The sequence below is a fragment of the Carassius gibelio genome, chromosome A23 (assembly GCF_023724105.1).
Source record: "Carassius gibelio isolate Cgi1373 ecotype wild population from Czech Republic chromosome A23, carGib1.2-hapl.c, whole genome shotgun sequence".
In the NCBI taxonomy this organism is placed as follows: domain Eukaryota; kingdom Metazoa; phylum Chordata; class Actinopteri; order Cypriniformes; family Cyprinidae; genus Carassius; species Carassius gibelio.
Window position 1 is genome coordinate 21743531 of NC_068393.1, and position 18637 is coordinate 21762167.

The window sequence follows — 18637 nt, forward strand, 5'->3', positions numbered from 1 at the left end:
TTTAGCATTATACAGAACTGACTGATAACTTAAGTGATTATAAAAGGAACACTCTTTGTGATTCAGTTTTTTTTTTCAAGGCACTTTGTGACTTTTCTTACTTTATATACAATAAAGTGCAAAAGGTTTACAAAATTAGATTTCTTGATGATTTGATTTGGTTATTTTATAATTTCAAAATATAAAGCAAAAAGTAGAAATTAATATATATATATATATATATATATATATATATATATATATATATATATATATATATATATATATATATATATAAGCCAAAATCTTTGTTTTCCACAAAGTATATTTTGTTCATTCCATTAAAATAACATTTAAAGTGGATATTTTTTGTTTTGTTTTTTGCTTTAAAGTTCTGAAAATAGTTGTGTGAAAACCTTGAATATCATGAAAGTGCTTGCATTACCCTCCTTTGTACAAACCCTGAAATGAATAATTTAATAACATTAGACCATTTCTGCCACAAAACAATGGTTATAGTTATTGCTACTATTTTTGTTTTTCTATGTCAACGCTGTTTGATCTCAGAGAATTCTGAAAATACTTCAAACGCTTCTCACTGGATCTCGCAACGTTGTGCTGTAACGCACCGCGAGATCAACACTGTTTCCTGAGTAACCTGTTCTGAGCTCAGACCAGTTTGTTTGCGCTGCACTCAATTATTAGTCTGATAGACGATGGTTTCGTTTGCTATCTGATGTTTGATGTTTTGGACTACGCAGTGGTTGCTAGCGACCGCTTACAAAATTTAGTCGCACTGGCAGAAAAAAAAAACGGTCACAGTCTGGAGCCCTATTGAGAGGAAACATATTCAGGTTTCTTTTATGTTCAAGTGCACTAGAACCAACTATCAACATCTAGTGATTCGGTTGCTTGAGTGTTTGCTTATTAAAAAGACAACTTAAACTATGATAATCAAAGAAGAAAATTGACATTCAAAACATTCAAGTCTAATTATGTCACGATGATCAGAGCTATTATTTGTTAACAGCCATCGTGATTCACCATTAATTGATTCACCACTTACAACATTCACATTTCAAAGCACCTTCATTTCACAGAGAATAAAAGAGTTTTTACTGTTGTATTATTACTAAACCATCAACCTTGATTGCAAAAGACAACTGGCTTCAACACAAAACATCAAAGGTCTAAAGAGCTATATAGGCTACATTATTAATATAGCCTATGCACTTCTAAAACATTTCTATTTCAATATCAAAGCGTTTGAGAAACACCCCAATTGAATTAAAACAGGTTCGTCTCTTCAATAAAAGCACTTTTCTGACCAAATGTGTGCATTAATTAAGCATTCCTAAATCAAAACAAACAATAATGTTGTAACATTATTCACCTTACAACCTCACTACTTTTTTGTTTTACTGTATTATAGTAAAACAGATTATTAATAATATTTTATTAATTTAATAATTACTTGATAAATTAAAGGTGGTGCAATAAATACTACCATAAACATTTATTATTATACAATTATATAATTTATATTATATGAATAATACAGAATATGTGAAATATTAATATGGGAGAAAATCTGCTTAACTGTCATGAAAATAATATCACCAAGAAAAAAAGATGTAAAATTTGTATAAAACAGATATTTTTTTAAAAGGTTTGTGTACTATTTACATATGTAAGATTTAAGTATTATGTATAATTGTATTATCATAAAATAGCATTCTAATGCAATATTTGTGCAAACTATCTCTAAAATGTACATTATTTTATAACCTTATGAGGAACAAAAGAACTCAAGCTGCATTTAGATTTTCTATTCATCTTCTATTCTGGGACAGAGATCAGTTTAAGGAAAAAAACACAAGTGATCTGCTCTATTCACATCTATTTATCAGTTCTGCTCTAATACCGCTGTCTTTTAATTGCTCAATTTATTGCTGCTGTATTGTACAGCCTGTCGCCGCTCTGGCTGCTGTTCCTCTCAAGGTTATGTGCAGTGTAAGTTTCAGATCCATCACAGCAGCTGTCAGAAATGGTAAGGGATCTCCTAAACTTGATTTAAGTCTTCCTTTCTAAACAAGGCCAGCATCCTGTCCTTCAGGGATGACAGCTGTGGATTCTCTTCATACTGTAAGAGATCTGTGTTACTGTATTTACTATTTATTCTATTAAAGTTAGAGGTAAACTAAGGTGTAAGAAAAAGTGATGAGGATGTTGAAGATCTTGATGAAGGTGTTTATTGCAGCATAGCAGTGACAAAGTACATGTAGTAGCTTGAGTTCAATGGAGTGGGAATGAACCCAGAACATTCTAAGTTCAAACATTTCATACATTTTCAGTTTACTACCCTTCATGTAAATGAAGTTGCTCCTGTTGTAACAGCTGTAGTCTCTATAGCCCCTTTCACACTGCCATTCCGGCAAATACACAGGTAAAGTGTTCCTACAATTGTTCCCGGGTTGCTAGATTTTGCACTTTCACTCTGCCAGTGATGACCCGGGATATGTGCGTGCTTTCACACACAACCCTTGAAGATCCCGTTTTCGACACCTTATACAGATATTGTTGTTATTACAAAACTTCCACAAGCAGTTTTCTCCATCTTCACTTTCCAATGTGTCTTCACTATCCGTATACCAGCTTGTGTTACTAATAATAAACTTTATTTTCTATAGCGCCCTGGCAACCATTTAGAACACTCCACAGTCAACACCTTAGAATAATGTAGCAACCATAGGAATTCCCTGGTAACCACTCAGCACACCCTAGCAACTACTGTACATATAGAAAGCTTATCAACCATGCAATGGGAACCACATTTAGAATATGATACCAACATCAGAACAATAACCTGGCAGCCAAACAGAACACCCTAGTAACAACCATTAAATCCCCTGGCAATCCCCATGAGGGAAGAGAGAGTAGATAGGAAAATGTTGGAATAAAAAAAAAAAAATATATATATATATATATATATATAAATATATATATTTAAGAGAAATGTTCATTTGTAAAATCCCCTAGCAACCATTCAAATGATGGCAACCACATAGCAACACCCTGGCAACCACTCACATTAAATCTATTTGTTTTGTGCATTGTCATAAAAAAAAATATGTCTATGTTTCATGTTTAATTGTGTCATAAAGTAAGCAACGTGAATTCTGATGTGAAGGAGGTTGACATCCTCCCCTCATAAGCTATTATTTGGAGGTTTAAAGAAGACTACCGTGTTTTTTTTTTTTTTTGTCTCTTTGGGGTGAAATGAAACTGACCTCACACAAGTAACACAAGCACTCTCTCTTCAATCAGCGTCTGCTCCTCTTCACTCCATTCTGTCCCGCTTCATTTGGATGGGGTGAAATTCTGCAGAAATCCTTCACCTTCAGCAAAGATGCACTTCCTATTCCACGCAGCTCAGTAATGGCTTCTGCCACACTGACAGAGCTCCTGAATACATGAGAGTCCAGATGAGTGCAGCTGATCTCTTCCAGACAGGTTTATTGTTTTAAAAAAAACTCACTGAATTCGACTTATAAACATGAAAAGTTGTTCACAACACATTTTACTTCTGTAATCTGATGTATTTCAGAGTGACACCGGTCACTGAATGATTAAAATCGGGAATTGTAAGGATAATAAAAAATGATCCAATCGATGTGTGTGGTGAAAGGGGAGGAGTTGAAAATAAAAAGGATTTGTGGCAGCATCTAAAAAAGAAAGTCGTTTCAGAAATGGAAAGTTATTACATGTTGAAAAAAAGATTACAAAAACAAATATGGAGTAATATATAAATAAATGTAGTTTTTATTATCTTTAAAGTTTCTGACACACTCACACACAAATAAATATTTATATGATTTAAAAATCAAATTAGTCTGTCTTGTCCCTAACAGTCAGAATCAACAGTAGCCACAATGTGAGGCTCAATACAGACTAGTGAAGGTGAAACAAGTGATTAATAAGATATTTGGGAAATAAAGTAATGGTAAAAAAATGAGCAGTCGACAGTGAACTGCCTCGCTAACTATAGAAATTGAAAGCTTTAAATTGGTAGCAGTTTTCATCAGCACCTCCTCTGGGTTTAGCAGGAGGTCCTGACTGACCCCTTGAGTTTACAGTGGGACAGAAGGTGAACTGCATCTGTTATATATTTAGGATATGCATCTTATGGGACATGGCTGTAAATCCTAAAGTTTCTGTGGTGCTGGATTAGTGTTAACTACTGAGGGAGTGAAGTTTGAAAGGGCAGACCACTACAGGGATTAACTCATTAGCAGTTTGTTTTTTATGGCACTATGAATCATGGGATTGAAGGCGGTGGTAAGCTTAAGGAAGCAGAAAGTCACTGCAGGAATAATTGTAAAACTCACCATTAAAGTTTTCTTTCCTCCTTGCATCAGCAGAAGGTGCGTTATAATTCACCATATCAAAAGCTATTTTAATTCCATTTTAAAGACCATTAAAATGTTTTGCACTGTGATATTATTTTCATGGCAATTTGCTCAGAAAAATCTCTCATTCTCATAAATAAATATTTAAAATAATACAGTGTTTTGGTATATACATGGGTCATTATTGTTCACCTTTTGACCAATGAATTTCCATGACTTGTCAGTGTTTTTTCTTTTTTTTTTTGATAGAAAAGTATTTTTTATAATATTATTTTATACATTAAAAAATAAAATAATAATAATAATATATATGGATAATATTGCCTGGACATTTCTTTTAATGAAATTCACCCAACACAGTCACGCTATACATGAATATACATGAACAAACAGACCTAACTTGGTGGTCAGTATTGTTATTTCTACATCTGTTAATAATAAACTTTTGATCTGAACTCTGTGAATTAAGCTCAGTTTAATATCCTCACCATAGAAATTAAAACAGACTGTGATGGAGTTCATTTTTAGTCATTAAATCTGTGAAGGTAGAGCTGATTAGAACAAGACATCACAGTCTCTTTAGGTCAAAGATAGAACACACACAGATTTAAACAGACACACACACACACACACACACATGCTTTGAGAAACTGTCTCTGTATGAGAGCATGAGTGGTTATCATTATCCTCTTCACTAATGAGCACTAATGACACTAGAGCCTCATCTCTATATAGTAAAGCATATCAAATCAGAGAGCCTCGTTTTAAGAAGATTAATTTGAAAACGGGAGAGAGGTCTTACGTCATACAACCAAAAGTTGTTTAAAGGGGGGGGGTGAAATGCTATTTCATGCATACTGAGTTTTTTACACTGTTAAAACGTTGGATTCCCATGCTAAACATGGACAAAGTTTCAAAAATGAAGTTGTACGTTTGAAGGAGTATTTCTGTTCCCAAAATACCTCTTCCGGTTTGTCACAAGTTTCGGAAAGTTTTTTCCGAGTATGGCTCTGTGTGACGTTAGATGGAGCGGAATTTCCTTATATGGGTCCTAAGAGCACTTCTGCCGGAAGAGCGCGCGTTCCCGTACAGCGAGGCTGAGCAGCACAGACATTCACTGATCAGAGCGAGAGCGTCGCGAAAAGTCACAAAAGAAATGTGCTTTTGGTTGCCAGGGCAAGACAACCCTGCACAGATTACCAAAAGAGAAACAGCATTAAGGGACCAGTGGATGGAGTTTATTTTTACAGAGCATCAACGGAGTTGTGCAAGTGTTTTTGTTTGTTCCCTGCATTTCGAAGATGCTTGTTTTACAAACAAGGTCCAGTTTGACGCCGGATTTGCGTATCGTTTATTTCTTAAGGATGATGCAATCCCAACGAAAAAGGGTCACGATCAATCAATCAATCAATCACCTTTATTTATATAGTGCTTTAAACAAAATACATTGCGCCAAAGCACTGAACAACATTCATTTGGAAAACAGTGTCTCAATAATGCAAAATGATAGTTAAAGGCAGTTCATCATTGAATTCAGTTATGTCATCTCTGTTCAGTTGAAATAGTGTCTGTTTTAATTTGCAATCAAGTCAATGATATCGCTGTAGATGAAGTGACCCCAACTAAGCAAGCCGATCGTGTGTTGGAACCGCAGGCGGTGAGTAAAACTGCTTCAAATATCTCTATGTTGTTAACTTAGCTATCGGCGCGTAAGCACATCAAGTAAACAACATGCGATGTTGTCATCAAACTGCACTTTCCACATGTACAGCTTAAAAAAAATAAATAAAAAAAAAGACGACAAAGTGGAACTTAGTCATTTTCCAAAACCGCTAAGCAAATATATACAGTTTCAGTACATACCACATAGAGACGTTGTTGCTGATGCTGCTCTTGTTAAATTTCAGCCTCTGGATCTGATTCTGGATCATAAATAAACGGCTGAATCTGACTGTTAGCCATGGTTTGTTTTGGTTGGTTTTGTCCTCACTGTGTCACAGCTTCCAAACGCTCTCAACTCAAAAGCCTACTAGCGCTCGTGATTCTTTAGCTCCGCCCACACGTCACGCCTCCAGACACTCGTGTTTTTTCTCTTATTAATATAATATAACTAAAGACTTTTTGGAGTTATGAAGGATGCAGTACTACTCTATAGGTACTCAAGATTAACAGGATATTGCGTGAAAACGAGCATTTCACCCCCCCCCCCCCCCCTTTAAACTCATCCTGCTAAAATTACCACACCGCAAGAAACATCCATTGCTGATTAACAGGGTCTTATTCTGATGTAAAATGCTTTTTATAGTTACTACATGATATAAAATAAAGATCATGACGCATGCTATCATTTTAAAACAATATCTATGGAATTAAAAAACCTTGAACTGCCAAATAAGTAAACTGTTAAATCAAAATTGGCCCTATCTACTTCACTAATATACATTACAGATCTTATTGTGGCTGATTTTACAATGTCTTATGTATCAGTTTCTCAAATTTGCACCTAGAAATCACCTGCTCCTATGCTGAATTGTTTTGCTCAGAAATAAGCTACAGAAGTAAATTGACTTGAGTGCTGTTTCTAAAACCGTCCTGAGCTTTAACTGCTACACCACAGCACAAAATTAAAGATCAAATGTCATGTAGTTATAATTCAGCAGTCTTCAATGCAATCTAAGGGTCAGTTGGCCCACCTTAAACAGTGCAGGTCTTATGGTCCAGATTCACTTATGGTATGTGCATGAGATGTTTTATTCATGCTTCTGCACTGAGACATTCAAAGTCCAAAAATACGACGCATTATAATGCTCTTACAGTGAAAGCTGTGAAGAGAGAAACACACAACTGATATCATGTCAACATGATATCAGTCAATCCCAATACTAGAGACAAGGTGTTTACATGCAAAATCTGTTAATGGAAACACTAATTGATAAAGTTATAGGCTATTTTGCTAAACCATCTCTAGGCTATTTTCTCTAAACAATCCAAAGAAAACATATTTAAAACTGCTGCTGTAATGTTGTTGGTTTCATATAATCAAAATTGTGTCATTTTTGTCTGATGAATATGCTAACAAAAAAAGCTCTCTTTATGAATATTGAGTAGGCCTATGTTAGCTACCATATAGCTATGAATAAAGACTTTAGATGACATGAAGCCATGGTCAAAAGTCTATCATAAAAACAAAAAGGTTGGGGTAGTTGGATGGGGAGAAGGGGGGATGTCTGCTGTTATCCCACCTATGTCAAAATCAAACCTACGTCCTAGATAGAATTAGAACAATTATTAACTTATACAACTTTATAGATATATCCTTGCAAGTCCAACAACGTGAGAATGAAGATACTGTTATGTTTGTTCTGCGAATTATCTTGGGAGAAATACTGTGGTTAAAAAAAAAGGAATTCATGTGAGGGAATTAAGATTTGGTATCGTTCAGTTGGTCCTGCAAATTTGACATGTTTACCAAAAGTTGTGAGTTTGAAAAAGACAGTTTACAACAGGCAGTTGTAAATTTTGTTCAATCATTTTACGGAAACCTTTGAGATTACACCCATCAACAATTTGTTGCAGAGGAAACAGGTGGCCTCTAGGATACAAACCAGTGGAGAGGTGGTTTAGGTAACCTCCTGTGTTCACCTGTAGTGACATCTCCTCTGTCCTCTTTGGATAAACAACCCACGACTGAAACGGGAGTCTGGTGGCCCGCTGACTCATTGGGTGGTCCTGCTGTCTCCGCGTGCTGCTCTTGACTCATTCCACATTGTTGGCCGGAGGATTGTTCATTAGGAGCCCATCTGTTGCTGAAGGGATGCAGCCTCGAGTCCGCTGCACATTTCTTTCACACATTTTAGTCGGCTTCTCTCATCCCCTTCTGTCACTCGCTCTCTCGGGGAAAAGAAAGAGAGGAAAGTGCTATCACAGCCCTGATGACAGGAGAGTCCGGCCAGACGCCTTGGAGGGAATTTTCCCCGGTTCTACAGGTCTCAGACTCCCACTGGTCATCATTAAAACACACACACACTTACACACACACACACACACACACACACACAACTCTTACATTCATTGCCCTAGAATCTCAAATTCGTTTTTTTTTATATATCCAAATAAAAATGACATTATCAGAATATAACTTTTTTATATTTTAATATACTTTTAAATCTGTGATGTCAATAAATGTGAGTTTTCAGAAATCATTCTAATGTGCTAATTTGGTTTAAAATATTAATGTTGAAAAACACATTTTATTCTTTTTTTTCAGAATTCTTTGATGAATAGAAAACAAAATGTATTTAAAATAAAAATCTTATAAATATGTTGACTGTCACTTTTAATATTTAATTTGATCTTGGTTTTAGCATTCCAGTTTAAAATAAATTCACATTGCAAGCAATAAAGTCAAAATCTTGAAATATACACTCAGAATTAGCTTTTTTTTTCAGGTGGAAGAATCAGACTTCCATTATTAGAAGACAAGTGAATGAAGGCAGGGGTTTTCTTGAATTTCCTAAGATTTACATTAGCAAAGTTCAGGTTAGATTACTTATTATTGCTCATGCCAATTTTTTTTTTTCTTTTAACTTCCTTAATTTTTTCTTACATTCAGCATATACAACTTGGGATGCTAATGTCAAAATATGTGCAATACCCTTCAGGCCACATGATCAACAGCATCAAAAAAAAAAATTGTTGTCAGAGCTTAGCATCCGTGGGGCTGCATGTAGTTGTATGGCTAGCGTAAATTTTCCTGGGTGTAAATAGTCACTCTGAAATATTTGATGTATTATGCACGCTATGTTTATATATATATATAAAGGAAAGAGAGATTAAATATTTGCTTGGCTGTAAACATCAGAGAGCAAACATTTACCTTTTTGATGTATCGGCCTCGTGTGAAATGCGTCTCACCAAGACATTCAATCAATCAGACAAATGCGGTGTTCTCCAGAGAGAAAAGCAGGATGGAAGAAATGTCAAGTCAAGTCACCTTTATGTATATAGCACTATATACAATACAAATTGTGTAAAATAGCAGCTTTACAGTCTTAAGCAGGAAAGACGTGTGCTGATAATGCAAGAGGTCAATAGAAAACAGTCAGTTTATCAGTCAGTCCATTGTTGATTCAGTGATGTCATCTTCCAGCTCAGTTCAGTTCTCTTCCAATAGTGTTTGTGCAGTCAAGTCAACAGCGTTGTCAGATATTGTGTCCCCAACTAAACAAGCCAAAGGTGACAGTGGCAAGGAACCAAAACTCCATCTGTGACAGAAATGGAGAAAAAAAAAACCTTGGGAGAAACCAGGCTAGTAGTAGTAGATATACTATAGCTTCTGTCAAGATGATTTATGACTTTGACCTTTGACCTTTTGACAGGTTGAACTTCCGGTGACCTTATGATGGATGGGCGGGACAAATGAGATCAAGGGTTAACCTATGACCTTCCCACGCATCGATCATGCGGTTTTGACAGAAAGTTTTACCCTATTGACCTGTTAGTTCTAAATTATATTTTTTGACGGCTAGTTTAAACGGAACATGAAAGACTCCCCACGCATCGATCATGCGGTTTTGACAGAAGCTGTTTGAACTTTGTGTTAGTTAGGTTGTTTGATCTTTGTGTCAGTTAGTTTGTTTGAAGTTTGTGTTAGTTAGGTTGTTTGAAGTTTGTGTCAGTTAGGTTGTTTGAAGTTTGTGCCAGATAACTTGTTTGAAGTTTTTTGTCAGTTAGCTTGTTTGAAGTCTGTGCCAGATAACTTGTTTGAAGTTTGTGTCAGTTAGCTTGTTTGAAGTTTATCACAGTTATACGGTTATGTGTGTGGTTATACGGCTCTTCCCCCTCCCATTACATTTATGAGCGGTGTATAAATGGGGTCGGTGTGTTCTACATTTTATATATATATATATATATATATATATATATATATATATATATATATATATATATATATATATATATATACATTCTATATTTTCTATAATTCTAAAAAATAATTAAAGGTTGAAAACACATTTTAATTATTTCACATTTATATATATAAAACATTATATAATTTATATAATCTAAAACACATTTTAATTATTTCACATTTATATATATATAAAACATTATATAATTTATATAATCTAAAACACATTTTAGTTATTTCACATTTATATATAAAACATTTTATAATTTATATAATCTAAAACACATTTTAGTTATTTCACATTTATATATAAAACATTCTATAATTTATATAATATACATAATGTAAAGCGATTTAACCAAGGTTGAAAAAACATTCTGTTCTTTTAAAAAAAGGTTATAAATTAAACTGTATAAAAAATATACTGAAACCAGATAAACAAGATCCAATGTTTTTTTGTTTTTTTTTAGAGAGCAGGAAAGAGATGTTTTCACACACCTTTGATCCTGACCCTCTGTGTCCCCACTGTCTGTGTTTGCACGCCACAGTGCACACTCGTCGGAATTTACTAACTAATCATAATATCTTCAAAGCCATTTTTTATTAAAACTAACGTATCTCACGCGGGAGTACCATGTTTTTGACAGTTTTCTGACCGGTGCATCTATGAATTACGGTGGGCGAGTGGCTAGCATCTCTTGTACCCCTCTCTCTCTCCCTCTCTCTCCCTCTAATGCCTGTGTACACACATTCGTCTCCAAGTCTTATTTTCTTCTTTTAATGAATATAAACACATTATTCATTCACAAACAATATAAAACAAAACATTTACATTAGTTTTGTTCATCACTAAAAATATACATTTTACCAGGATCGGGGAAAAAATATATAATTGAACAGAATGAAGAATATGGTCTATTGAGGAACCCGGACGTGTCATTGACACAATTCAGTTAAATTCATTTCACATTATTTGTTGCAAGACATTTCTATATTATATTTAAAACCTTTTATATCCATCTTTATATCATATCTTTTTCAAAAAGCTGTTTAATTATTTATTTTAACCGTACACCTACAGTACCACCATACAATAAAATGCTGCATGCACATACACTTTTAAGCGATCTGAATTATGACTAGCCTATAAATTTCATCATAAGCCACACTTACCTTGTTATATCACTATAATATCCACGGCGCTATACAAATTTGTATTCTGATAAACCATATAAACAAGCGGACATAAGCGTGGACATATCAAGTTAAAAAGAGACTTATCTCTATTTTAAACAATATTAAATTATATATGACGGCATGTTACTAAACCGGAACATACATTTTAAACAAGTATTCATCGTTTTTATAAAACACATCGCAGTAACAGACATGTTACTAAACCAAAACAAATAATTTTATCATAAATTTTTTTTAATCATGTGTTCAATCAATATTTATACAACATATACAAACACATTTTAAACATATTTTAAACAAAAACTAATCATAAACGCAGCCTTCTCAAAATTACAGACATGTACAATCATGCTGATCACATATTATGGATATTCAGACTTTTAGCCATTAATACGTTTTAGACTAATGAAAAACACCAACGTCTGAGGGGTGTCAAAATATCTTCAGTCCCCAAAACCCACTCAGACTCCAGGGGTTAAAGAATATGGAAATAAATAATTATATAATGACATCATCATCCTAAAGCAACTCATTAAACAAAAAAGTATTCAACATTTAAGTTAATCAAACTTATAAAACACACCATACTCATCTTTTTAAAAAAAGATAACTTATTTTAAATGTGATAGCATAGTATATACAATAAACAGTTCTGATGATACATATAAAAAATTACCCCTTACATTTTTAGACCGGTGAGAGATGTCCAAACATGAATGAAATATCCCCAAAATAAAATTTACGACTTAAAAAATAAAATAAAAAATGATTAAATCATAAACAGAATCTCACAGGTCCTCGTAGTGAAATGTATGTGAGACCTGAGGGGCTGCTTCACACACACCCCGCGCAGGCGAGGGTGGAGTTTCAGACCGCATGATCTAAGTCAATGGTGTACATTATTTCAAAGCTAACATTAATGTAATTTTTTTAATAATCAGTACCCCCAGTACATCTGATGTCCGTTGATTCTTAATTCATGATATGTATTACCTAAAATATTTTATATTTTTATATAATATTATATAATAAAAAATTATTTATATCATATTATATCATATCATATATATATGATTATATTATATTAGATGCATCATGCATTAATCACTTTAGATTCTTTAAAGTTCTTATTTTTAGCACCATCTTCAAAGTTTTCATACCATCTCTCTCTCTCTCTCTCTCTCTCTCTCTCTCTCTCTCTACCCCTCACACACACACAGACACACACACACACACTCTCTCTCTCTCTCTCTCTCTCTCTCTCTCTCTCTCTCTCTCTCACACACACACCCAGACAATATGAAACATGATGCCAAAGTCTTTCTGTAGGTTTTAAAAATAAAAAATAAAAAATATTGATTTAGCTTTAAATCTATACTGAGGAGCTTGTTTGTTTGTCACATTATAGCCTGTAAAGTTTAGATGAAGTTGTTTTATCTTTTAGAAGAAAGACCCTCGATGGTATTCAACCATTAAAGATGGTTCAGGAAAGACCCACGCGTCCTAGAGATGTAATTTATGTGTGTTGCTACGGTCGTAAACCTTTCACATATCCACGGTACTTTCAGACACAGAGCAGGAAAGACATTTGCAGGCCCTCTGCTTAGCCGTCCCAAAATACCTCCATTTAAAAGCAAAAATATTAAAATGACCGCCTGTACATCTAACAGGCTGTAGTTCTATTTTATATATTTTATAAAACCATAATATTTAACCCGACAGTATCCCCCCATCCCAACGTGTGTTTTCCATCAGTTGTTTGCCCTTCAGCCTTATTACGTAGTGCTTTTCATTTAGCCTACTGTAAGATCCCTTTACACTAGTGTAATGAAAGTTAACTTTTCTTAAAGTTTATAGTTGTATTTTACTGTATCCCCATCCTTCTATCCTATAGATTGTATGCGTACTGTAAAATAACAAATATACATCTTGCTTAAAGTCACTAAAATAATTACACCTACAATTTGAAACGTGTTTAAACACGTTGTGTGTCACTAAAGCAAGGCACACCGTCTATCGTCTTATTTTTTTTAATAACCCGATGACCGGCATCGTCTCTTCATATAATTTATGCACCCGAGTGCTTTTCTCTCCAGAGAGGAAAACCCTTTCTCTTTGGATATGTTTGGCAGAAACATAATTTCTACATCAGAAATTTTTTTAAATGTACGACTGAACTTTTCTCATTCGACAGAAATACTATTTTCAAATTATTTACCCGGCCTATAACACTCGGTGTAAATGTTCTTACCTAGAACAGAAAACATACGCTTTGACTATTTTGTAGGCATCGTGTAATGTTAAATGGTTTACTAAAAAACAGTAATCACCAGCAGCTGTGATTTTTCAAAAGGAAAGAAATGTACGAGCTAAGGATGTTTCAACTATTATCATCATTTCCCTTTGACCCGGATAAAGCGGTAATTAATTTTCTATGCGAGTGAAACAATATACAGTTCTCATACTATTTGTGTAAATAGCTGTGCTAAAACATTTATGACTATTTTTTGCGCAGGCCAGCAGATCGTGTCAAGGGTGTTTCACATCTAAGAATCCCAATGTTTTGTAAATGACATTTTTCTTACACTTTGAGATTTAGCCGTATCAAGATTTTGGACGGACGTTCGCAATTTGTTTGTCGGACCGTACGTTTTTATGCGATCTTTGTGCGGCGTCATCGTAATAGGAATAAATGAAAATTAAGAAATTAAGTTACAGTTTTTCTCTTTGAGATATTTATTTTAGCTCAACTTTGTGTCTGTCCAAAAGTGTGATCGGATGAAGCATCGACGCAAAAATGAAGTCTAGCTGTTTTACCCTTAAAACTATTTCAACCTAAACAAATCAAACGGTACACTCGTTTAAGTTTGAGTGTGTTACAGTTTCCACACTCTTGTGATATACATTTTATCCATAACCTTTCGTGTATTCGAGCGACCAAATCACTAAGAAAGAGAGTATAGTGAGAAATGCGTTTACAACGCATATAGAATTCAGAATACAATTGTTAAAGTATTTTTAATTTTTTTTGTTAAATGTTGGTTTGTAAATGATATTTTTATTACTCCGTTAGATTTAGTCATCGTGTTCGGATAGCCGATGACACAATTCACATTTTTTATTTTAAAGACTCCTGTAAGTCCATGCTAACTCTCGCGTGGGAAAGAAAGCGGGGTGAGTGTATTCTATTCATTTAAGAAAAATTATTAAACATTTCCCCCGAACATTTTTAATTATTTTGACAAAACACGACACGACGACATTAAAGAATGTTATCAGTTCCTACGGCCATCTTCTTCGATTCAAATAAAGCAAAATCTCTAGTGTACGTGTGTATGTGCTAAACATCTTTGCTTCTCCACTTCTCCAGATTTGTTAGATGGGCTACCGTTGTAATACAAACACATTTGAGAACTACGACGTTCTCACTTTTGTAACGGTTATAGAAAAATGCCGTACACACTTTTGCATTTCATATTTCGGTGATTTTAGCTGTAATGAGCACATAAGACAAAAATTGTCAACGTGTGACTCGTAAACATGTATCATTTTATTTATTCATTTATTTTTACCAGAGATAGTCGACCGATCTGTTGACACGTTGTTTTGCAGTTTTCCCTGACTGCGGTCAAACATACACTGCCTGTTCATAGGAATTTTACATCTAGAGCTCTTGTTCATATAGCCGATGACCGTATTCGCATTGTTTCAGCATTTGCCGCTTGACATTAAAGAGCAGGCCTATGCGTACTCCCCTTCGGTCGTAAGCATAATCATCTACCATGCGCTGAGATTTTTCTGATTTGTCCACTTTTGACGGATTTGCTAGAGGGACTATGTCACCTCGTTGTAACGTGATTACGTTTAAGATCCATAAGACTGAACTACATTCACCTGAAAAGGTTATAGATATAGACTTTTATACAGGAAATGTGTATCAGAATAACAATTACCTAATAGTGAAATCCACTCTTCTAAACTATTGTGAAAACTTTTAATGTTGATCCGGCCCACCAGCCGTGTATCTTTTTCATTGTTTTTTAGATAAAGAATATTCTCAGAGTATGTTCAGTATTTTCATCGTATGCATCTCTAAACAGTAATTCAATAAATAAACCGCTGTTGATAAGTCGTTCATTTAAGTGAGAGGCGGGATGATTTTGACCGTTTTAGTCATTGATCGTGCTTAAGGTCTGATCCGGAAAACGCGCTACAACTGTAACTGCGCTGTCACGTCTACATAACCCGCTCTTCTTTAAGAAAACCGCGAGGCGAGCAGTTTCTGACATCTATTAATTCACTTCATTTTTTTCACCACCGCAAATGTTTTGTTTAGCATACATGTTAGTTTTAGTCATTTACATAGGTGTCACGCATGAAGTTTATAGTTATTTTAAATAATTATGATAGAGTTACAGGTTTAGGTAAGTGGGGTGCCTGTAAGCGGTGACAACTTCGAGCATCGGAGTCGACGGTGCTACTCAAACAGCCCATATCTTTTAACAAAAACTATTGTATTCCATGTTACTAAGACAAAATCTGTAACAGCGTTCATCAATATGTTGAAATTAAAATAAACATACAAAACTTTATAATGACCGTGAGTTCAATATAGCCTAACACCGCATAGACAAATGTTTGTTCTAACGCTTTCGCCCTAAAATTGCGAGATTTCTTTACTTCGCCGTGTTTAACGGACGCTAGAGCGAACTGTAAACCACACACTTCCTCATCGCATTACGCTAAGAAACTGCACATGGTTAAAGCTATTACACCATAAACTGTCTAAAGTTGTTAATGTACAAGCACAGTAAACTATTTCTACAAAAAATATCATTGCACTACTGTTTTTGCATATAATACATCGTTCAACAATACTTTTGCACACTCATTCGACTTTATTTATTACCGCCGTTCTCACGTTCCTGCTGTTCATAATGTATATATAATCCTTCATTGCTCGGTTCATCATGTACATACGATTCCTACATTGCATTCATATTTATATTCTGTATATACTCTGATCAATATCGTATATAGCAACTACACTGTATATTCTGTATAGCTTTACTTACTCTGCACTTTTATGTATATAAAACACTATATTCTTGCACTTCTGGTTAGATGCTAACTGCATTTCATTAGCTCTGTACTTGTACTCTGCATAATGACAATAAAGTTGAATCTAATCTAAACAAGTACAATCGTACGCTTCCAGGACTCTGCTCATTCTTTCTGTTTCAATTTGTTTAAACGGACTTTCGCATTCTTATCTTATTTTCACCAACTAAGCGTTATTCCTAGGCCTCGCGGATTGTTTTCTAGTTTTGGCCTTCAACCTCTTTGTTCATACGTCGCTATATCTCTGTGAATTTGCTCGATTTCATAAAATATCTTTTACGTTATATCATTATACTATCCTAGTTTATATCAGATACAAGTTTGTTTCTTCATATTTCTCTTACATCTACTCCCGTTAGAGTATCCGCGACAGTATACTCATTGTAATGTGCTAAATCATTAAAATCCAAAAAATGAACTCTGAGAAAGAATATCCGATGAGAGGATTCAAACTTTTATTTCAACAAAACAGTGTTGAATTTACAATGAAGTAATGAAGAAAGTGATCAAATTGTTATTACAAACAATAGGGATGACATGACATCACAAGTTATCTAGCCAGAAAAGAAAATCTCGGCAGGCCCTCAAGTTTTGTTCTACTATGAAATCAACAACGGTTTCAATAATTTCAGGTATGGCGAAACCATAATGTTTAGCGACTAACATCACACACAAATCCGTTATGCACGTACACAGACAGAGAGTCTCGTTAATGTACATCTCGCCGCTACATTCGGCCGTCACATACAGAATTTTTCTGGTCGTTACACAAATCGGCGCCTTGCTGGTCGTATACAAGCTCGTCAAATCGGGCCACGGATTATTTTTCAGTCTTCTTACAACGTTCATTTCTTTCTTGAGATTTGTTACGCGCTTGGAATCCGTCGTACAATCAAGATTCGGATCAGACGCATCGTCTATGATTTTACGCATCAGATCAATCATTTGCTCTCTGTAACATTGTTTAAACATAGAGTCTATGTTGGCTTTTACAGGACACATCTTTCCTTCGGCACAGCCGCACTCCACTCGACCATCCGCAGCAGCGCTGGTAGTGGCGGACATCCTTTTCAGAATTTGTTCCAAGACGTAAACCGAGCGCTTTAAAATCCACTACGATCCAGTGTTTTTTTTTAAATCCAAGACGATCCAGTGTTTTTTTTTTTTTTTCAAAGCGTTCAGATCCGTCGAAGCCTTATTATTTGAAAATTTGAGAGTGCGTCAGTTTCAGACAAATTTGATCGTTGAAGCCGATTCTGTCAGTCCACGTAGATACTGACAGATACTCCATCGACCGCGCTGTAAAACCCTTGTTCGCGGATCATAAGAAAACCTGCGATAACTGCAGAGTTTATGAGGTCAGCCGCTCACAGGGGATAAAGACTAGCCGTAGTCACGAGGAAGTAGCGGTGGATCTTCTGTACATTCTACCAAAAAATAGGTTGTGGGTGTTGCGCTCAAAAAGCGGAGGAGGGTGAAGGGCCGTGGTTAGGGGTTTGACTTGCGAGAAATATGAAGAAACAAACTTGTATCTGATATAAACTAGGATAGTATAATGATATAACGTAAAAGATATTTTATGAAATCGAGCAAATTCACAGAGATATAGCGACGTATGAACAAAGAGGTTGAAGGCCAAAACTAGAAAACAATCCGCGAGGCCTAGGAATAACGCTTAGTTGGTGAAAATAAGATAAGAATGCGAAAGTCCGTTTAAACAAATTGAAACAGAAAGAATGAGCAGAGTCCTGGAAGCGTACGATTGTACTTGTTTAGATTAGATTCAACTTTATTGTCATTATGCAGAGTACAAGTACAGAGCTAATGAAATGCAGTTAGCATCTAACCAGAAGTGCAAGAATATAGTGTTTTATATACATAAAAGTGCAGAGTAAGTAAAGCTATACAGAATATACAGTGTAGTTGCTATATACGATATTGATCAGAGTATATACAGAATATAAATATGAATGCAATGTAGGAATCGTATGTACATGATGAACCGAGCAATGAAGGATTA